Source organism: Ischnura elegans, chromosome 6 (genome assembly GCF_921293095.1).
Source record: "Ischnura elegans chromosome 6, ioIscEleg1.1, whole genome shotgun sequence".
Classification (NCBI taxonomy): Eukaryota; Metazoa; Arthropoda; class Insecta; order Odonata; family Coenagrionidae; genus Ischnura; species Ischnura elegans.
The window spans coordinates 14008796-14032894 of record NC_060251.1 but is presented as its reverse complement, the minus strand read 5'-3'; positions in this window follow the sequence as shown (position 1 = coordinate 14032894).

The window sequence follows — 24099 nt, the reverse complement described above, 5'->3', positions numbered from 1 at the left end:
TTTATAACTTAATTTGGCACACCAAAAATTCGAACAATACGAAATAAAATTCGATTTATCCACTTTTTTTTACCATTGTTTGTATACAAAATGCAAGAAACCAAGAGAAATATTCGAATTTAAGTATATTTCGAATGAAATAAATTCGAATTTTCCAGGTTCCACTGAATGAACAACGTTTAAACATTCATAATTTGCATAAATAACTCAAAATTCATTAAATATCTTGGAATTTGATGGAGTAAAATCGGAAGGAACAAAATTGTTTAATAGGAGTAGCGATAGCTGTGCTCTCGGTGTTTAAAAGTCGCTTTTTATTTCACTGTTTTTCGTTGATTACAAACTACAAAATATCATTTAACTGCCTAACATTCAATTTAGAAAGAACCAAAGGAAAAATAAATAGAGGATAGCACGACAATACTCAGAAAATAAATTGAGGTGGAAGGCGTTAATAAAATAGAAAACCAGGTATTCCAAAAACGAGCGCGTCGTTAAACGGCAAGACAGCTAAGTGGAAAAGAATAAAAATTAACTTCCTCCTTCAATCCATGATAAAAACACAAATAGTAATTCCCAAACTTAAATTTAAAATTCAACTACCGACCATGGTTTCAACATATTATGCCATTTTCGAAGTCATATTTCGACACCATGGTCGGTAGTAGAGTTTTGAATGTAAGTGTGGAAATAACTATTTGTGTTTTTATCATGAATCGATCAAACTCCCACAAAATCAAGCCTGAGACAAATTTATACGTTCCTCCTTCAAAAATATCCTTGAAGGAAGAAGTTATGATGAAGATGGTACTTTTAGCCTCTGAAGTGTTTTCGGAGCAAATTCTGAATCGGTGGGAGGCTGTAGAAAACTCGACGCAAGTTTTCCAGTAGTGTCCATAGGGCACCCACTTCCTCCTTTCTCCACCCTTTGACACATGAAAAGGCCCTGAGCCACTTCAATATCTTCCGGCAATCGCCGCCTTCCTCAGCGCCCTCTTTTGTGCGTCCCCAGCACCAATCCCGTCCTCCCTTTTCGATCTCCTCTCTAAACCATCCCCAAACCATGGCGATGCATTAGCCCTTCCCCCGCCCCTCCCACACACCCTCCCTCTAATCCCCCACCCCTACTCTCTCACTTCCGCTTTGTGTCCCGTCGTCCGGGCAAACGATGACAAGACAACCCCTTGTCGTCGAGTAATTATCATCAGTCGCCCAGGGACATATTCGTTGGGGGGAGAACATGGTGTGACGGGTCGGATAAGCGTTTTTCCCCTTGAAAGCGGAGTCTCCGATAAACAAGGAAATGTGAAAACATTCGTGTCAGCGGGCGGGGAGTGAAATATTTACGGAAAAGGAACGTGTACCATTGTGAAAACCGATCACAAAAAGAATGGAAGACTCAAAAGATCGCTTAAGTTGGATTGGCAAGCTGTGCTGTAGCATTCATCAAGGAAACGGTCGCTGCCGAAAATGGAAATGGTCGGATAAAAAATATGAATGCAAATAAGTCTGAAATTTGCCTTTTAGGGTAAGTTCGATAATTTTTCACAAAGTAAGTATTAAAGCTGTTTCCCTACGAGTGTCACTATGTTGAAACCACTCAATATTCCATTAAATCATCTTACCTATTTAACCAGTGATTTTGAACAATAAATGGGTACTTGTGGCAGAATTTTACGAAATCAGATTCTCCTTCATATTCATTTCACATTTGCACACATGAAAAAGAGGCAACTTTATTATTTTTTTCAAATTACACCCTTTTATAAATGTGTCAATGATGCGTTATATGGAAATCAATCTCATGAAAAAAGCCTGAGACCCTGACGTGAATAGACATTTTTCGCGCATGTGCAAAATTTTACTCCCGAAGAAACTAATTTTTCGGAGTACCTTATTGTGAAGTCTGATAATTATCAGATTAATTTACCATGAATTGAGACATTGAAGTCCAAGATGAAGTAAAATACACGGAGGAAGCGAGGACAAAAAATCAGAAAAATTAATTAATTAGCATGAGGTTGTAAGAAATTAAGGGGTGAAAATATGGCTCTTGGGCTTGCAAAGACAAGAAAAATAAAGGCTTTAAGATGACAGTCGACTGTGCATCTCCTCGGTCAATCCTTGATAGATTTACCGACATTATAGTCGCGACATACTATCGATGCCTACAGCAAAGTAACCTATCAGCAATATCAAAAACGCTAACACTCACTTTATAATACATGCCATGTGCATGTAAGAAATAAGTCTTCAATTCCATCGTTCTGGCAATATTTTGAACGTAATATTCAACGTTTTCATTTCTCCTGAAAATTTCGAGAGGAATTTCAATTCAGCAAATAGAGGTTTTTATCTCACATCGCTCAATATTTCTTATCACTGTGCAACAGCATTATTCTATTATTTTCCAAAAATGATTATTGTTTAAATTATTTCTCCGTATTCTCCGAATATTGATCGAGTGGCCGTGATAATTTCCGGTTTTCGGCTCCTCTAATTTCATTTCCCTCACTTGAACGGATATTCTTCTCCACCAGATGTACGAGCTGTTATTTTACATTTTTTTATTCTTTCGAATTTCTCTTTCAGTATTTTCGGTATTAATGCCATTGCCATTTTCAGACGATAAACATTTAGCAATAGTGCTCAAGCACTAGTTGTAGTTTTGGAATGAATATGGTTGGAATTAAAACTTTCTATACACATTTTTCGATTCCAAAAGTAATTTTTACAATCCTAGGCCAAACATTCCGAACTTGAATAGCCATTGTTTATTTTTTTATTACTACCTACTTCCAGTAAACAGAACATATCGGCCTTTGTCAACGGAGTTTCCAACATTGGCAATGCATAACACAAGCACCCATGCCCTGGATTGGGATAACCTATTCCGGCGGTACTCGAACCCGCGACCTTCAGTTTGGCAGGCGAGGGTAAGAAAACATTCGGGTTAAACCTTTGAGTAAGACAGGAAATTACCGAATAAATTACAATTTCATAAAAACTCACTCTAACAACACATGAAAGAATAAAGATGAAGCCCAGCGCGCACGTTGATGTTTTCCACTATTTGAAGAGTTATAATCGATTTTTCGCCTGACGGAGAACACATTTTAATTTCTGATTCTTATTTTGGAATCTAAGAACTTGTCAAAGTAACCACTAATATCAATTATCATGCCAAAACTTTTACGAAACACTTATTTGTCTGCATTAACAAACTCCTAACGTAACTACTTGAAAAAAGGTTTTTACCTTCTCTGTATTGAAATCTTTTATAGAGGTTTTGTATAAAGACGGATATCCTTTTCCAGTAGATGGACGAGCTGTTATTTCACAATTTTTTTATTCTTTCAGTATTTTCGGTGCTAATGCCATTGTCATTTTAAGACGAAAAGCATAGAGCAATAGAATTCAAGCACGAGTGGTAGATATGGATAGAGATGGCTGGATTTAAAACGTATGTGAATACTTGCATGTATTCTATTATGCAGAAATATAAATAACACGACCGAAAAAATGATAAACTCGAACATCGAAAAACATATTTTCGATGCGAATCCAGATGGCGCTCCTGGGAATTCTCGCGTCTGTGAGCACGTAACCTTATTCCGCATTCATCTCGAAATATTGGTTTTTGATCTCAGGGGACAGGAGGGAAGAACCCACGGTTTACGAACTAAATTCATGTTCCGCCTCGTCCTGATAGGAAGGCGTGAGATAGTTTTCAAGACGATATCTCCAAAGGGATGGCAGAGGAAACCTAAAAAAAAAACACTTTTTGTTTGGAGAGCAATTGCTTAGCATGAGATACTGAACTTTTTCTGGCACTGATTCTTTTTAATGAAGCATGCCGTCAGATTACATTGCTACAAATATTCACCGATTAGCAAATAATATTGCGGAAAATAACCACAGCTGTTTGCATCATTTCTATCGATGAATTTCCACAAAGTGTACTCGTGTACAATCGATCATATTCACCCATTCAATTACAGATCGAATATCCAATCAGTTTTTCGATAGATTGGGCAACTTTTTAATGCCTTAACTAACATTGTTTTGTATTCCTCTCTTTACTAAATAACTATGCTAAAAATAAGTGCCACTTATACAGGTATTTTTAAAGTAACATATTCTTCTACTTTAAAGGATTCTTGTCCTCAGGAATGGCAAATTATTAGCCCAAGCTATTAGTATCAACTCCTTGTGATGAAGATGATACGGTACGACGCGATTGTTGCAGCATGGATTCTGAAAAAGTGAGCTTTTTCTTGGATTCCAAGCAGAAAAAAACATAGTTAAAACCATTTCAATGTATACTAATGTTTTATAAATATTTTAACGTCACTCAAATCTGAAAATTATCCTCAATTCAAGGAAAATGATACCCAACGATATGAGAAGCAAGAAAGAAAAAATTAAAAAGGACAGACGAAGAGTGCATTCAAAAAATAAAAAAATAAACGACCCACAGTTTCGAAAACAAGCATATAATTAATGAAACAATTCATCATATGTTACATATGGAGCATAATTCTTTATGGCAGCGAGGCTTGAATGTTGACAGCTACAGAAAAGTTAAGAGTGGAAGCAGTCGAAATGTGGTGCTGCCGAAAAATTATAAAGATAAAAAGGAATGACCGAATAAGTAATAAGGAAGCTAGAAGAGATTCGGGGAAAAAGAGAAGTATTCTAAAAACCTTAAGCAGAAAACAGGACAACTTAGTTGGTTACACTATTAGGCATAATGACCTGATGAAAACAATCTTAGAAGGACAGTTTGAAGGGAATAAGGGAAAGGGACGGCTCCGAATGGGTTACATAGGGTAGATTAATAAGGATGCAAGAGAAGATTAATGTGTCATAACCAAAAGGCAAGCAGATAGGAGAGTTGCCCCAAGCCAAAGACTTGTGGTAATGACGAAGTTGAACAAAATACAGTCGGCTTCTTCATTTCCTAGAGTGTGTATATCGAATATATCTCTGTTGCTTGATAGTACAAAATTAAGCCTTGCGGTATCCAAGATACCACGCGTAATCACTCTGAACATAATGTGCCTCGACAAAGTGGAGTAAATGAGAGAGAAGTCGTTTTAGTGAACAAAAAGCCCTTTGCGACCCAGGGATGTGCTTAACGCCGCTATCTTATTGTGCAGAAAAACCTATGAAGTGGATCCAACCGGACACAAAACAAAAAGTTGACGAAGCGGGGAAGAGGGTAACTCGACGCCTCGGCTGGTGGTCAAGCGAAGGCAGTTCGACATAAGGTGCGCAAGGTCATTGTCCAGAGACTAAGGCCATTTCATGGGAGGGGCGTAATAGCCCTGGGAAAGGACGAAGAAAAAAAAACAACAGCGGCCACGTCTTGAATTGCGTGGGAGGAGGAGGATGGCGCATTCACTTTGAATATGAGGAGAAGAGGCGGAGGAGTTCAAGGGGGTAAAGTAAGGTAAGGTGGAAGTGTTATAATAAGCCACGCTGAACTCTGCCGAACTATGCAGTCTAGGACATTTTGAGGGCAGAGCGGATGAAAGAGCATATCTGAAGGAGGTCTCCCAAAGGGGCTAGACTAGAAGGGCTTATCAAAAGGTCACTGCCCTCATAAACCAGCCCTTTCCCAGCAATTTTCAGCCATATTTACTCTCCCATCTCCCTCCCTAACTTTAAACTACCATTAAGTATGCAATAAGAAACATCTACATAATTCCCTGCGAGCCATCTCTAGGGTGTTTGGCAGGAGGTGACAAATCACCAACATGCAGCATGCAAGAGGACCGCCACATGCACACTGCACGGTCATAGAAATATTACGCACACTAGCAAAATATACATGCTTATTCATAAAAAAAATTGCTAATGGTTAGTAATTCCTAGAGTAAATACATGCAAGGTTAGAACTATAAAAAAACATGCAATGAGTAAACCCAGCGAGCGACGCCATTGATCCTATGAATTGAGACAACGTTGCTATCCTTAATAGTATGAGGGAAGTACGAGTACATTTTAAATCTCTCTGTTTTACAGTCTATTTCTTTTATTTTATTTTCATGACCGCGTCTACTATAGTATGATGATAATGAAGGATTCAATTCATTCAGAAACGAAAGTGACCCTCTAACTACTTCTATAGTTTAGACCAGGGGTCTCCTATTTACTAGGCCACGAGGGCCACATTCCAAGTTCCGAATCGCCCCGCGGGCCGGATAGCAAATTTGCCGATTACTGAAGTATACAATATTCGATACTTGAAACGAGTGTGCGGGCCGGATGAAAGCCCTCCGCGGGCCGGAGCCGGCCCGAAGGCCGTATTTTGGAGACCCTTGGTTTAGACAATATTTTTACGCAACTGTTTATGGTGACTTTGATGGTGAATGGCATGAAACACACGGATAGGTGGCACGATAAGGTGCTAAAAGTCTAAACTTAACATTTTTGTACAGATGCCACGTTAAAGTAAAATGTAAGCCTATTTAGATTTCTTTTGGATCAGTTTAGCTTCTAGTTATGTAATGATACTTCAATAAATGCGGTTATCATGGCAAAAATGGTACCGCTACTATTAGCTGACACGCAAACCATTCCTAGAGAGAAAACGATTCTATGAGGTCAGTTGCGGATTTAAAAGACAAAGGAATTTATCAGTTGAATTTCGTCGCTTGGGCTCTTGACTCTAAATGATAGCACAAAAAGTATGCTCTACCACAGGAGAAGAATTTCAATATATTTTGTATAAAAAATACATTACCAAATGTAACGCACTGAATAACTAAAATATATTCACAATATCGACTGCAGTATACCATCTATCTATTTGATATGATAGGAGAAAGCATTACTCCCCACCTAAGTACCTACTAGGGAAATTGATTATACCAAGGACTAACTTCATGATATAAAACCGCAACGATTATAAGGTCGCGCTATTACTCTCTATTAGGAAACATAAAATATTAGTTGAGAAATGTAAAACCCAACCCATTTGGCCTAGAACTCGTCGTTTAGCACCTGACTCAATGTGAAAATTTCACATTCTTTACACTGAAGTAATATCCCCAATTTACTGTTTTATTATTGTGTTATCCCCAATCTACATCTTTTTGAAGTAACGGACGCGAATTTGAGAGGATGGCAAAAATGTGCCAAAAGTGTAAAATAAATATTGTTGCACAGACTCCACGTTAGCGTTCAATTTTGGTGTAGCTGAGTACATGATTGTCAGGAACACACACAAATTACAGGGAATGATTATACTGGAAGATCCTGGCTCAAACACGGGTCAAGTCAAAGAAATAAGCGATTTTTATCCCTGGTTTGCCTACATGACTTTGTTGCACTTGACAGCCTATTAGTTATGTTATTCCATGAAATACTTGGTAAAACCTATGCGCAATGTTATTCAGTACACAATGAAAGCTATGACTTCCAAAACCGCCAATATTTTCTCGGCTTGGGACGAAATGCGTTTTATATATAATTTTGTGGTCTTCTTGATAATTGCTTCGCATAGAGTTGCAATGGTAACATCAATCCTTTAGGATACGCTGATTAAAGTAGCTTTGAAAATATACGGACAGATTTGTTAGGCGTAAAACTACTCTAGATGGAAATTTGCTCTCTTGGCATTAACGGCTTTAATTACTAGTGTGATACTTAATGACAGGGTTGTTAAAACGTCTCGGATTTTAATTCCTTGGCATTTTATTGGCAGGAATCTTTACACCCCCTAACTTTTTTACTGTTTTATATCATCACATGCGATATTGGAATAGTACATGTCTATAAAATACGAAATTTCTAATACATTTATTAATATTATTTGTTCATCGTAGCATAAAATATTCAAAAATAATAAATTAGCATTTCCATAGGTAGGTATTTTTTCTTAGTGCACCTAGTTAAGATTATCTGCAGAATAGACATCAATCAATAAAGTTGGAAAAATGCGTTTACCTCCATATCCATTTAACTAATACCTGATGAAGCTGTATATGAGCGGAACTACACCTAGCTACCTTGGCCAACGGGGTTTATTTATTCACTCTCTCACGAAAGGCTGTACGATGCGATAAGCCCATCATCGAGTGGATGAATTAAATAATAGAAGCCAGATAACGCATTACGACTCCCACCGTCAAGAGCTTCCGCAGTTCAACACCCGGGCGTGGCCGGCGGAGGTCGCCCAAAGATGCGCTAGGCACACAGCAGAGAGAGAAAGACGAGGGATCTCTAGGAACAGAGTCCGCGAATAATGTCCCGCGGGACCATTAATCGAAACCGGTCCCATTGGATGCGAGCCAGCTAGCTATCCGGAAGACACGCCTATCTTTCTTTTTATCAATATATATATCCTTTCCCTCTCTGGCGGAGAGAAAATTCAGCGAGAGACGGGGAAGTACACGGACGAAGGAGGAGGTTGGACGATGTCTGCCTGTCGGGTGGAGTTGGCTTAAAACGCGCGTTGAATACTCGCATGCAGAAGAGAGTCAAGAAAAACGGCCGGACCATTCGAATCCACGGTCATCCACACCAAGTTCTAACGAAGGAGAGAGAAAAAGACTAGTAAAATAAACTGTGTAGTTCGCAAGAAGTCAATAAATGCAGAGTGACTTTAATTAGCAGAAATTCAGAGAAATATAAAATAATGAGGCAACGAAATTATTCATCGCCAGGATCGTGAATAAAAATCGTGAGGTAGTAGTAAAGGTTGCCCGGACTCTCCACTGGTTAATCTCCTCAATGCATGCCGACATTTCGTGGTAGGAGTCGTCGGAGCTGAATGTCAGATGAAGTAGTGCGAATCGTACTCCGAAACGTCAGCATCCATTGAGGAGATTAACCGGTGGATCACCCGAGCTGCCTTCGCTATTAGCATACGCTCGAAAAGCAGCAGATATCTTTTCAATAATAAGCGTATAAGTAATGAGGAAGTAGTGAAGAAGACGGTGAATTCTTCTCGGGTTTTCAAGTGAAATCTTACATAGTGAAGAAGAGTTGAAGAAAGGAGTAGTCTCCTAAAAACCTTAGGAGAAGACGCGACAGCTTGGATAGCCACATTATGAGACATGATGGCCTGATGGAAACAGTCCTAGAAGTACAGGTAGAAGGGAAGAAGGGCAAGGGGAGGACTCGACGGTTACTTAAGACGTTTTAACGGATATAGAAGAGAAGAAATGTGTCGATATGAAAAAGCTAGCTAATGGAAGAGGAATGGAGAGCAGTATCAAACAAATCTTAGCATTATTATTAAGGCATTCGCGGTTATTAAATTGATGATTGGTTTTCGTGTTAGTTCCAAAACTTTTGGACCCGAAGACGGGAGCTGTAACCCACCTGAAACTGTCGTCCACCAAAAATGAGTTGACGCGGAATTAACCCGGAAACCAACCATCAATCTTACGTTTGTTGGCTAACGAAGATTGGTTTTATGCAGCTATCCACACCGTTTTCATATCTACCAATCTTTTTATAGTGACGTATTTATTCTCAAAAAACTCAGAGAAATATAAAAAAATGAGGCAACAAATTATTCATTGCCATGACCATGAATAAAAATCGTGAGGCAGTAGTAAAGGTTGCTTGGGCTCTCCACTGGTTATTCTCCTCAATGTATATAGTAGTATCGTATATTTAGCTTATTCGGGGCCGTAACTTACTCTCCTTATCGTTCTTCTGTCTTTCTATTGCTGTTTTCATCAGGCCATCTGACCATATCATGTGGTGAAGTAAATTATCCTTACTTGTCTTAAAGTTTTCTGGTAAACTTTCCTTTCCTCGGACTCTTCTTAGCTCTTTCTCATTACTTACTTTGTCGATCCTTTTCATCTACGTTATTCTTCCGTAATACCAATGCGAATGATGACACTGCCTACATAATATCGATAAAATTTGATTTTTAATCATTCCCGCAATGACGTAAGATTTGTTGCATTTTTGTGGTATATTTTCATTACTGCACTTTTTTGCGGACTATTCTAAGAATTTACTCTATCATGTTGACATTTCCAGAGCTTATACTATTATCCATGTCTCAACAGTAAAAAAATTGCATCTGAGAAATTTAAGAGGAATTTTGTTTCAAATTTAAGATAGAGATAAATATTGAGGACTTATTCATGAGGACTCAGAGGTCTCATTTATAATCCCGTGAAATTTCAAAAGCATAAAATTTTATCAAGAAACCATCACCTGAAGGACCAATAGAATCAGTCTTGCACGTCCTCTTGTAAGAATACCACATGGTTTTTTCGTCAGGTCTATTGAAGTTTCAGTGCTTGACTCGAACATCGAAAGGCCGGCATAATAATAATAAATCGACCACTCTAATATGCCGCTGTTTTGGAAGCTCTCATAACACATTTTAATTAGAAAACATCGCTTGATTTAAATTAAACTAATTTTAGTTAAAAATACAATAAATAAAGTTTCAATACAATCATTGAAACTTCTATAAAAAATTTGGAAGAAGTTGAAATGTCCTCAGAATGCCGCACCCATGATCTCATTTTTCAATGCGGCAGAAAAAAATAATCCCTCGGCTACCGGAATTCTAGACTCGACGGTCGTTCGCATGGGATTCCTTTCCAAGGGGTTGAGGAGGAGGGGAAAAAAGACGAAAAGGAGAGAGGGAAAGAGGAGAAAAAATAAATATTCGCGAGGGAAGAGAGAAAAAAATAAATAAATAAGCAAATGACGCTGGAGACGCCTCCGGAATGTGTGCCTGGAGATTCCGCCAAAATGGACGTTATCCTCCCCCTTCCCCCCCACTCACCCACGCCTTCTCGTCGAGCAAACTAAGCGGTGCACGTCACGCGACCAACCCTTCACTCCAAACAGGCAGACTCTTTAGTCCCCAGGGATGCGCGAGCGGCAGGATATCTCGGAAACGCCTCGAACTGCCCCTCTTAGACCCTGACAGCCACTCATGCCATCCTGTACGTACACTTTGGACCCCTTGTATTCATCCACCTAAAAGGGTAAAGAGCAGGGAGTGGATGTTAAATAGGACGAATGCTTGATAGAACAAATGTGTCTCTTTGAGACGCTCTTATCGGATTTAAACAACGTTCATGTGTGCAGGCGAGAATGGGGACTAGAATTTAATCCGAGCAAATTCTCAGTGGTCGAAATTCATGCTTAGGTCGTCCAACTATTCCGTTGCATACGTTGAGATAATGAAGCGTTCTCAAATTTGGTGAATCGAAAAGACAGGTCGACGTAACATTTCTACACTTTTAAATAAAGCCACCGACGCTGTACCTCACCATGAAGATTGAAAATTTAAGACCACAATAAATGGAGAGATATGGCTTCATTTTAATTCAAATTAAGCGATTGGCATAGTAAAGAGAGAGTGGGGACTTTGTCTATGCAAATGCACAGGGATACATTTCATGAGTAGGTCGTCCAAATATTCCCATGTATACTTTGTGGATGGTGTCTAATAAAGGCAACGGATGATGTTAAGAGTTACAATAATTTTGAAGCTATCTTGGGGGGAACACACACAAGAAATAATCTCTGCAAAAGCCATGAAGAAGCTGGAATGCATAAAGTTTGTCGTGGGAAGACTTTAGGATGAAAAATAAGGTGCTATTTCGCACTCGTCCTGCCTGACCCTGAATACATAGGTAGCATATTGGGCCCCAGCGCAGAAAAAAATTATCTTACATTTAATTATATCATAAGGGAAGCTTCGCAATACCCCAGTAACCTCAAAGGGCGTAAAAAAAGCGTAAACTATGTACAAATGGCACCGTTAGAGACTCGGAATCTGCGCGCTATGCTTAAATTGCTTGAGCAATTGATAACGGATACCTTTACGGGTGACACGGAGAACGTCATATAATAAGCCCACTACATTTCGAGTTCCAACGGATACGATAAAGTAAGATAGATATTTAGCCGGAGGGACAGGAATAGGAATTCTTTTTCTCCTGAATAATAAAGGCCTTAAATATATGCTCATTCTCGCGATATTTTATAATTTTGTGATACAGATGCTATTACTTATGCCTCCAAATTTTAAAATTTTCCCTCTCAGCCTTAAGGCCATTCATCCTACTCTGCTTTTGTGCATCCCATCCCACCTAAAGTTTTCTTTTTTATCTTTTAATCTTTAAAATTATCATTTAAAGTGGCAGATGGAACAGCACGAGCAGATTCTCTTTTTCTCCCTTTAAGTTTTTCGCAGAGCATTGAACCCAAAGTAGAATGCGACGTAAACATTCTAATAAAATATCTCAACAGAAACAATTCCATCTCTTCGAGCATTTAATAATAAAAAAATGCTGTTTCCAAACGTGACATTTCTCAATATCGAAAGGTAAAAATGGACTTCATGGCAAACGCTTAGGTTAGGAAAAAGGTTTTAAGATTCACATTTTTTCATAAAAATGCTCTTTTATAAATCCTCCGAAAAGGCTAAATGTCGGAAGAGATCTCTTAAATATTATTAGAAATTAGGATTAGACTCAAATCGAAGTGTTTCGTTTTGATTTCTGTAAGTATTAATCGTTTTTAGCGAATTCTATCATCGTTTTTTTGCATAGGCGTAATATGCCATGTTATTTAGAGCCCTTATGGAGAAAATGCCGTTACTGTGTTTCGAATCGGTACTGCGGTGCGGAACACATTTGATGAAAGCGGTGAACTTGTTTTTTCCCGGACCCTAACCGGCCTACCGGTTCTAAAGACAACCAAACTGCCGACCAAGTGCACAAAAAAATCCCCCAGTTTTACCCGTTAAAAAAAGTATATCAAACCCATGTTTCACATAAAATGGCAAAGCCAAAATACAAGAATAGCCCGCTTCTTCACCCGAAGATGGACTGAAATTTTTTCTTAAGTATTTCAGAAAAAACTTTCGGAGGAAAATCAAGTACAAATTAATATGCTAACTAATTCAAATGGTTTATCTTTTAAGAATTAAAGAACTTTTTTTGCCAAAGATATTAATTTTAATATGCAAAAATAATTAGGTAATTTTTCTTGTGCCCATCAATTTCTGCCTAGAAAAAGGTCTTTAGAGAGATATTGAGAAATGAAATGACGAGACTAGCTCATATTGAGCTCCCAATGCCGAATCGCGAAATGACGAGAGTATATCTTCATTAGATTTTTATAATTCAGCACTTTTTAGGGGACAAATATGCATATTATTAAACTTAGCAATGTTGAAACATCCATAAATTGATAAATATGATGATTGTAATAATCAATGAGAATGCTGAATTGTAAGAAGTAATAAAATAATTTTAATGCGTCATGCGATAATTGGGTTCTCTATGTATTTAACTAGATGCTTTTCCATATGAAATAGGAACAACTTTTCATTTCACTTTTTTACGTTCATTACCTACCACGAAATATCATATTATTACCTACCATTTCATTTAAAAACACAGAAATAAAGATAAACTAGATTGTTTCAGGCTTAACTTTGTAAAAATCCATTGTAAACAATTAACAGGTTTGGTACTTTTTCACAAAATTTATTTAAGGCAACCGGTTTCGCCGCAGAGGCGAATTTTAGCAAATGAGAATATTTTTAGCCAACCATTTCCCCCTCTTGGAAATCCCCCTGAAGTTGAGTAATGCTACAACCCCAACGCAACCCTCCCCTACCAACGCGTAAAAGCAACCAAATAAACAACAAAATAACTATAAAAATAACGATTTCTGCACCTGAAGATGTCACCTCTGCGTCGAAACCGGTCGTCTTAAATACATTTTGTCAAAAAGTACCAAAGCCTTTAATTGTTAACAGGAATAAAGGGTAATAATTAATAAAGGAAGCACGATATTCAGAAAATCAATTGAAGTGGAAAGAGTTGAGAAAACGCCCCTTTCCCACTGGACAGGTTGTATTGTGTCCCTTTCTTTTTCTTTCTCTTGTTTACCGCTAGTTCAACAAAAAATAAACTATCATCTTCCTGACATTACCGTGCAGTGAATAAGCCTTAAAGAACGTTAACCTGTATCTCAAATATGCTTTTTTTGCATCGAAGAAAGTGTATGTGCCACCTTTCCAAATTTGAGGTACTCAAAGACTGCGATCAAGTTTCACCGCAAGATCTTACAACCATTTAATTAATCATTGTTTTTTTCACCACAAACACGCCCCCAAATTTTAACATTTTCATATTCTCTCGCGCATAAACCCAAGGAGACAAACCACAGTGGAGAGCTGAAATACCAAGGCAGAAGTATCTCTAAGGATTCATTATTTCCCGCAACAGTCTAAGATACTGGAAAATTCATATTGATATTCTGAAAAGAATAAGAGTAAACGGACAAGGATAATATTCAGCGTGGAAAATCATAAGATTGATTCATTTATATTGCTGTGTCAGTTTTTCGGTATTAATACAGCTAAGAAAACATTAATAGAATATTATGCTTGTATACAAACCAACTGAAGCATAAAAGTTAAGCCTCATTTAATCAATAATTACGAAAAGGCATGTCCTATTTGCCACTCCCGTATGACAAATCAATTTTATTGGTACATAATTAGATTCTTTCTTGACTTTTGAAGAAACTCATTTACATGTTATGTGACTACTACAGTTACGCATTTATAAGAACAGGCTGATTATTCACTAAATTCACCTGTTAAATACGTCTATGAACGTCACCATGCGAATAGTATTAGGACTTTGATCAACTGTCCTGCTAATCTCATATCACTAAAGTAACCACTTTACTTAGGTATTCAGCTTATTAAAACAACTTGTCTGTTCCCACACTCTTTTATTTTCATCGACCATGGTTTCGGCAAATTGTGCCATTGACAAGTTGCCGAAACCATGGTCGATGAAAATAAAAGAGTGTGGAAACAGACAAGTTGTTTTAATAAGCTGAATATCAAAGATTTTCACCGTATCACGCCGGACACAGTATCTTTTACTTTACTTAGGAATGAATAAACCATAAAAGTTTTGCTAAATGTGTTTGAGGATGCTAGATTGATTATCTTGATTAGTTAAATATTTGATTATCGTCTGTAACTATTGTATATTCATCCTTGTACTCACAATTTCTACCATTAAACTTTGTTCCTTTAGCTTTCCATACTCAAACCTTTTCGTGATTTAATTTACATCCAGGTGCCACCTAATTCAGTCTCAACTCACGGAAAATTCTTCCAATTTACCTCAACGACTCTCCTTCACCCTCTGAAGGTCATGTCGACATCACTTTAGCGAGAGAGCATTTCAGGCTAGAGACCCTGGGTTCATGACCCGAGCAGCTGGTGAGACATACGATCCCTGCAAGGAACGCATCACTTAACAAGGTTGCTAAAAGCGGATGGCGGAATACACGGCCTACCGTCTGGCAAGTTACAAATCACACCATCACTTATCGCGTCCCTCTCCCAACTGCTTACAAATAGGCGTGCACTAGCCGCTTCATGGCTGTAAACCTCCAAACCCTTTTCCCATCACTGTGAATACATTTAAGCCGTTGGAGTAAACGTGGCCACTGTACCAGCGAATACCTAACCATAAATTTCTTCCTCGTTAGCGCAAAAAATCCCGAGCCTATAACCGTTTTTTGGTAAAAATTTCATTCGAAAGTGTCGGAAGAAACAACATGAGAAGATTTTATTTTTTCGCAGTGCATTGAACTTAAACGAAAATAAGACGTAAGCATCCTTAAAAATGCTCAGCAGACTAACGAATTCATTTCCATCCCTTCTTGTATATTTATTATAAAAAAAATTTGCTTAGGAAAGTGATATTTATCGATATCGCGGAGTTAAGTTCTTTATGGCAGGAACTGAATGACTGACACTTTAGGTAGTGAATAGATTTTAATATTCACATTAGTTATTAGACTACATTTAGATTTTTTTAGATTTAGATACCACAATTTTTATACACCTAAAATACTTATACTACCTACAGGTTTTGCTACGATTTCTAAAGTAGGTAATACTTTTTTCTTTTCAACGGATTGCTATGCTACGTTACCGAATATTTCTGTTTTTTTTTGTAACAATATTTTATGCATATTTTCGTACAAGTGTTAACAATCTCCATGATAGAAAGTCCACATTCTCATGATCAGCAGGAAGTTATGAGGCCATATCTAAAAGATTTCATGGATTTTAAATTTCACCGTGGGAGAAAATCCTTTTGTGTTTTGTATGACCTGAGCTCAAAGACATTATATTATATCCATGCCATGAGATGCAGCATAACCATTTTGAGCGTCCACCGTGGTATATACATGTACATTGAGTAGCATAGCTCCAGGATACCTAACAAGTAAGCCTTTGTCACATTTTCCACGAGAGATCTCACTTCTAAAAGCCAAGAGTGTATGTAATCCCATCTCCAATTACATCACAGTACTCTGTCTCGTTGAGAATTATCCGGCGGCTGAAATCCACCTGTAATATATGATTGCATATAGTGCCCCCGGAATTTAATGTCTAGTAAATCCTGTAATCCTAGCATATTTAATACCGTGGTGGCACGACAATATTGGCTCGCCTTTAGCGCGAGTATTCTCATTAATATCGAAAAAAAATATATTTATATGTATATAATTGACATCACTACCCTCTAGTCGTTATAGCTGAAGCCTGGGATACGCTCACATTTCCGTTACTTTGCTAGCTTCACATCAAAAATAACCAATACATGTTGCTTCTACGGTAGATTGTCAGTAGTACGGGTGAAAAAATAAGTAAGATTGGGGCAATAACTTTTTTACCTCAGGCAAAAAATAGGCTGAACTGAATGAAATGCATATCAATATCAAAAGCGTTAATTCAAACTATGCGTTGTCGGCATTAGCCTTCCAAAAGTAATTAAATTAATTCCAGGAACGCAGCAGGAAATTTAATTCCAATTAAATTTCCTGCTGCGTTCTTATTGGTTAAAAGGGATCCAATTATTTGCTGTAGGTGGAGTCAACGCTAAACTTTACAACGAAACCATTTTGGGGATTTTAACTCTTCCTGGCCCTTCTTAAAGGACTTTCACCAACTCAAAACTTGTGAGTAGGACAAAGCAGAGCCCCCTCAAGTAAGCCTCACAAACGGCTTTTTAAATCACCTGAAAACATTTTTTCTTATACTTAAAATTTAAAATTTAAATTTGTTCGACCATCGATTCCATTTTATTTGAAAAAGATTCAGTGCTCTTTTAGTTTTTGAAGCGGCAGGACATCAGTTAATTTATATATCTGCACATCAACTGTGACACAAAAAAATGGAATCGAAAATCGAAAAAAAGTTTAAGTTTTGTGCGAAACTGAAAACAATTTCTTAAGGTTAGTTACAAAATCGTTAGTGAGGCTTACGGGGGGCTCTTCTGTGTCCTATTCACAAGTTTTGAGTTGGTTAAAGGCTTTTAAGAAGGGCCAGGAAGAGTTAAGACTCCCAAAATGGTAAGAATGAGCCAATCTAAAGTGAAATCAGTGCTCATTGTGTTCTAGACAGCAAAGGAGTGGTCTACTAGGAATTTGTCTCCTAAGGATATAAAGTTAATTCTGCCTTGCTGTAAGTCTGCCATGTACGTGCTGGAAAACTCCGAAAAAAGGGTCATCAGGACGAGAAAAGATATTTCCGCTACCTGGCAAATCAAACTCGACAAAGCGCCTTGCAGGAACGATCAACGAGTCCGCGAGTTCCTGTCAAAACACCGAGGTTCAAACGCTGTTTCAACCCTCTAGAGCAGGGGTCTCTAATTTACTAGGCCAAGAGGGCCACATTCCAAGTTCCGAATCGCCCCGCGGGCCGGATAACAAGTTTGCCGATGACTGTAGTATTCGATACCAACGTCTACTGAAGTATCCTGTGGCGTATTTCTTATTTACGAACAGTTGAAGGCGACTTTGACGTGCAGTACAGCGCTGCAATGCTCCTAGCGGCGTATCACAGAGTTAAACGAGCGAGAATCGCGCGCTACTTGAAACGAGTGCGCGGGCCGGATGAAAGCCCTCCGCGGGCCGAATCCGGCCTGTATTTTGGACACCCCTGCTCTAGAGTACTGAAGTTACCCCAGCAGACTTCTATCTGTTACCTAAGATTAAGGCAAACCTGAAAGTAACCCATTTTTCACCCCTAGGAGGGATACAATCTGTCGTGACGGGGACCTTGCGAGAGGTCCTCGAAAAAGCATTCTCCGGCGCGTGTTGGGCATGGCAGAGCCACTAGAAAAAATATATGCAATCCCAAGGGAGTAATTAAAAAAAATAAGGTGGTTGTTCAAATATTCTCGATAAATATCTATTGCATTACTTTCGGATTGTACCCCGAGCATTTTACGAATAGCGCCAAAAGGACCAGTTAACGTCACATCCGATGGGCGGATTGCAGTACTTGAAATGCAAACTCTCTGCCATCTCCGGGAATAGAAGCCGGGCCTGCGGCGTGGTAAGCCAACACTATAGCCACCACACTAACCCTATCTCTTCTTATTCATCAAGTTCCGACCCCAATAATGAAGATGTAAAGTAACAGATGCAAATATTGGTCATATATTGTTGAAACATGCATTTCTTTTAATAATGGGCTGGCCACTAGAAGCTCTGTGATTATTGTTACTATGATTAACAATGATAAGCTGTTGATGATATGAACTTGAAAATTTTGATGCAATATTAATGCATGGTGATTTCTAGATATATTATATCAGATTACAACACAGGGAATCTTTGAGTATTAATGGCATACATTAATTCGTTTATGAATAAATAAACTACATTGTTTTAAATGCCTACAGATATGTTTCGAGATTTTTCACTAATGTTTGAACATCATCTATAAAACAAAAGTCTAGTGTCAGCATACTGTGGGTTGTCGAATTATATTATCAGCGCAATATTGCATACATTTTTCTTACAAATATAGAGGACTAATCGCTCTTCCTTCTTTTCGGGCATTACATTTGAGTATCACATCTTCGCAGTACTTCTTCCAATAGAAGAATACGCCCTTTTTCTCCTCACTCTTTTACATTATTCCTCGCAAAACTTCCAACGCTGCTCACCATTTCTTTCGCAAATAGCCCCGCGCGCGCTTTTCGCATCTTTCCAATTCAATTTTCCGCTGCGGCACCTAGAGGATCGTCGACCCGAAAATCGTAGTTTTAAATTTTACATCGCAACGAGTGCGGTGGCGTAAAATGTCAGGATAAAATACCAGGAAGAGACCAGCGGTTCTAAATATTGCATGGAAGAGGGAAGGTAATGTAGTACGCTAAAGCACCATCCAGGTGGCGCAGCGTAGACATACTAATGGGCGCTAAATTCAGATCGCAATGGTCGGACGTGAGGGAAACTTCTGAGTTTCTACTGGCGACCACACAGCTCAGGTGCGATCTACACTGCGGTTGGCACGGATACGCTGAAGAGGAAATAATGTAGCTATAAGGAAAGCAAATATTAGAATTTTCGAGCCTCATGCCAGAATATTTATAGAAGGGTGGCTCATGCCAGAATTCTCCTATATGAATTATCAATTAAACATATATTCAATTGAATAATAATTATTTAAGTGGTATGTGTAAAACTTTTATGAATTCACTGTGTTATTTTATAAATTATAATCATTGCTTGGAAAAATTAATCCCAAAGTGGGTGAGAATGTGCAATTTTATGCCATATAGATAATGCTTGCTCTAAGCTCTCATTTCCATACTGCGATTGACGCATTTATTGAAAGAAACCCGAACGCTGTGGTGAATTCATTAATCAACAGTTCCTCATCTCTGTGCTAATATTTCATTGTTGTAGCTAATCATCTCGGTAATTGGGGAAAATTACAATTCTCTCACCATCTTTAGAAATGCTACATAACAGCCATGATATCATATTAGTTTTTATATCATCGTCAAAAATAATCATAGAGAAATGATGCTTACTGCAATAAACAGAATAAAATATCCCATTAGTTATTTATGAATTTTTTATGTTATCTCAGAAAGTAAAGCTTTTATTGTAAAAAATAAGTATGTGAAAGTTGAAATGTCTCCGATCATTCGGAGTCCATAGTAATAACCAGTAGTCTCTTTGTGGACCACGTAAAATGACCGAAACATATTTCAAGCATAATCAGCACAATTCTCAGACCTTTTACATCACGACATACTGTGTTATTCAGCGTTTTCATGCTAACTGCAAAGTACATTAAAAAAATGTTTATGTTGCCAAAGCTCAGTAACTAAGGAGTTGCGATCCTATGTTAATAGGGTAAAAATACTTTAAAACCTTTCCACAACCGCCTCCTGAAGTATCCCCTAGAAACACCTTATTTATATTAAAGTGTTCTGACTGATTCATTGACTTACAGCCATAACCACTGAAGATAAAGTCATGGCATTTTCAGGGCATATTATTTATGTCAAATAAAGGCTTACTAAGAAATGATTTTTGCTAGTCTCAATTTTTATTCCATCAGTTTTATAATTTCAATTCCAAAAGAAAATTGGATGCATCGCAGACCTTTTTTTTTATTTAAATTTCTTAGGTTAATTAGTCATCGAAAGATTGTATCATTGCAAGGGAAACGAATGATGAAAATATAAAATATACACACACACGTTTTAACCCTATGACTTGGGAAAGCCTAATGGGACTCAAACGAGCACTATAATTAACACTTTTCCTGCATTTCGGTGGGCACAAAAAATACCTAGGAAGTAAAAAAAATTAAAAAAAAAAGATGGAACTTATGGGGTTGATTTTGCTCTAATTTTAGATGGGACGGGTGCAGGAATGACAGGGAAAACTTCTGCATGAGGTACGGAGGAGGGAAAGGGAGAGACCAAAGATGGTGGGAGGAAAAAGGTTGACGGGGATTAGAGGTGCTTTAGTGGACGAGGGCGCGATTTCTGGTGCAGGACACGCACGAAAAGACCAAATGTTTACCATGAAAACACTAAATAACGGAATGTGCAGTGATGGAAGTGATCTGAAACTAGTGCTGATTGTACTTGAACTTTTGTTTGTTCATAGACTGTCATCTCCAAAGAGAATGGTAGTCATTTTTACAATGGACTACGAATAATAGTGGACGTTTCAACTTTCAAAGAAGTTTTTTTTGCAATACAAGCTTTATTTTCAGAGGTAGAAACATAATGTCACAACTCCAAAGAAAAACATTGCAAAACAGTCGTGCATTCAATACATATACAAGAGCGAATCTGCGTCTAACTTAACCGACCGTATACAGCATTACACTACTTTAATAATCGTATTTTTCCATAATTTTGGTTTTCACAACCTGCTGAAATTCATCTGGAGTGTTTTGCTAGTAATTTCATAACATTTATAGGCATGCAAAAACACCCTCACATGGAAAGTGAGGTTCGCAACCTGAATTCATGAAATTGCTTCATGATTGAATGATATTAAAACTTCATTAAAACAAACTAAAAATTGTACTTTTACGAAAAAAGACTAACCCATGACTTGAGAGACTTAAAAATGTGTACCTCATTTTATCACAAACATAGATGTAAATTAGAGGTCAAAAGGGCTTTTAAAACTTGGACGGTTAATTTATTTTCGAGAGAGAGGCGGAGGAAAAAACTAAGAGGAAAATATAAATGAAGCTTGTACGAGAAATGTATTCCTTAAAAAATTCTTCCACCCACTTTATCTCCTTAAAAGACATACTATTAGCAAATAATTTAAATTGCGATAATGAAATGAAGCTACTAAAGTAAGGTTGAAAAATTCCATTCACAAGTTTATGCAATTAGAAATACACATGTAATTTTAAAATTTCATTCTATATATTTACACTTCAAACATTTTAGAACATATAAAAGTGGCAAATGACAAAATGACTGAAAAAGCAGTGATGAAAGGTTATCGTAAGATAAAGACAAATCAAATATCTAATTGCTAGTTCAGCTATTGATTATTTAAAAACCTACGACGTTATGGCATAACAGTTTTGGTTATGGTTTCAAAGTAATATGCCGGCATTTTTCTGCAGAAGAGTATTCTTTGTGATTCATTTAGTTTGCTATGATTTGAATGCTCAATTTCGATCTAATATTGATAATCATATACTCTTCATTGTCACAAGATAATTTGAAACTTCTTAGATAATTCTTTCTTAGAATTTATTTGTTTAAAAAACATTTCACCCATAACCTGGATTGAGGTGAATTCACCAAGGCGGGACACGAACCTGTGGCCCTTACGTTGGCTGACGGGGATGTTACCGAGGCTGGGATTATTTAAGGGATGGACGTAAAGTCATAATGTCGTCTCCTAAACTACTACCACTTTAACAAAAAATGGAGTGATATCTATTCTTAATTATTCCATAAAATAACTTACAGAGAAAAATCGAGTGAAAATTAATGTCCCAAGAATTTCTAATCGTTTATCTAATAAGTGCCAAATGCTATTGTAGTTTAAGATAGTTATTAATTTTAGTATGGGGAAATAATTTGATCCTTCTCTCAGAATGAATTTCTGCCTTTTTTCTTTTGATGTGTTATTAGTTAAACAATAAAACTATCATCTACATGCTATTAGCGTGATGTTACTATGCCCTTGGATTGTGATCATTTGCGAAATTACCTTTTCGAACATTAACCTGTATCTCAAATATGAATTTTTTGCAACGAAAAAAATGCATGAGTCACATTTGCCATCTTAAGTTACTAAAAAAACATTGACAAAATGCTCAATTGCTTCTCCCTGAAAATTGGAGAAAATGCTGACTTTTTCAGCATCAAATACGTCACGTAATATAAACTGTATAACCGTATTCATGCGTCCTTTTTATAGCGTATCCTTAAAACGGAAAGACAAGAAATGAAGACAAAATGTTATCGAAACATAACTTATGTTATCATTCCGAGGTGAAATAAATCAGTTAGTAGAAGTCGAGGAAACGGTAGAGGAAAGATAAATCACCTGCCAAAGACGTAACACATAAATAATAAAAATAATGAGCGGCAAGCTGGAAAAAGAATGGGGATGAATTTAAACCAAACCAATAAAAAAATAAGTAATGCATGAGTAGGATGGAACTAAAATACTTTCTCACGGTCTCCCACATTTTCCTCCCATTCAGCACATAAATTTTCAATTACCATTGTTATAACGAACGCGCATAAAGCTTCCTCGTCTTTTCTGGTGAATGCAGTAAAAAAATGAAAACAATACAAACAAATCCCGCTTTTCATATGCGGCAAAGATAGATAGCCCCCTTTACGTAATGAAATGAATTTACCGTTAGTTATTTTCGACGAAAAAAATGCTCGGAATGAGAAATACTTGAGCTTTCATTCTGGAAAACGCTAAAATAATCCTTATGGGAAATAAATTAATCCCGAACAGCTCCCAAAACTTTTCCTTTTGTGATGCTTACCCTTTTCATTTTATTTGTGCGCTAAGACGTAATTTTTCTTTGCCCACAGCGATGAAAATGAAATGCAGACTACTAGGAAAAATTCGAACACAAAGCAAAAGAATGAAAAATTTTAAAACAATTCTACCTCAAAAAGTTGTCCTCTTTGATAATTAAACATTTTTTCAACGAGGTAATATCAGCGAGGTACCAACATGACTCACTAGGAAATCAGCCTGAAAATTTATCAATATTATGTTCCTTCGTTCAACAATGAATTTTAAATGCAGAGATGCGTTTTATAAGTAACCATCACGGTTATAACGAAAACATGCTCACTGTGCTCGGGAAAAGCAAATAATTTATGAACCAACAACTCATGAAAAATCTTTTTTGTACCAATATTTATCACTCATCAGGCAAAAGTATTTAATATAATTTTTTTATTTTTTTCGCATAAAAATGCTGTATTCAACTTTGTCATATGTTTTTTCTGACTTTCCACGGTCGCTGCTTCCCATGAACACCGTCTAAAACGGGTCCTTTGTTTTTTTTCCATCCCCAGTAACAACCATTTCACCGTTTTAATAAAGAATAAAAATGTAGAATAAACTAATACGAAAGAGCAAGAATAATCAAGGTAGTCATGCCTTTTTGATCCCTCTCTTCATTTTTTATACCTATATTCGAATAAACTCCGAAAAGAACGTGTTTCATGCGCCTACAGTTAGCACAAATTTAACCTGGAAACATTAAATATTCGT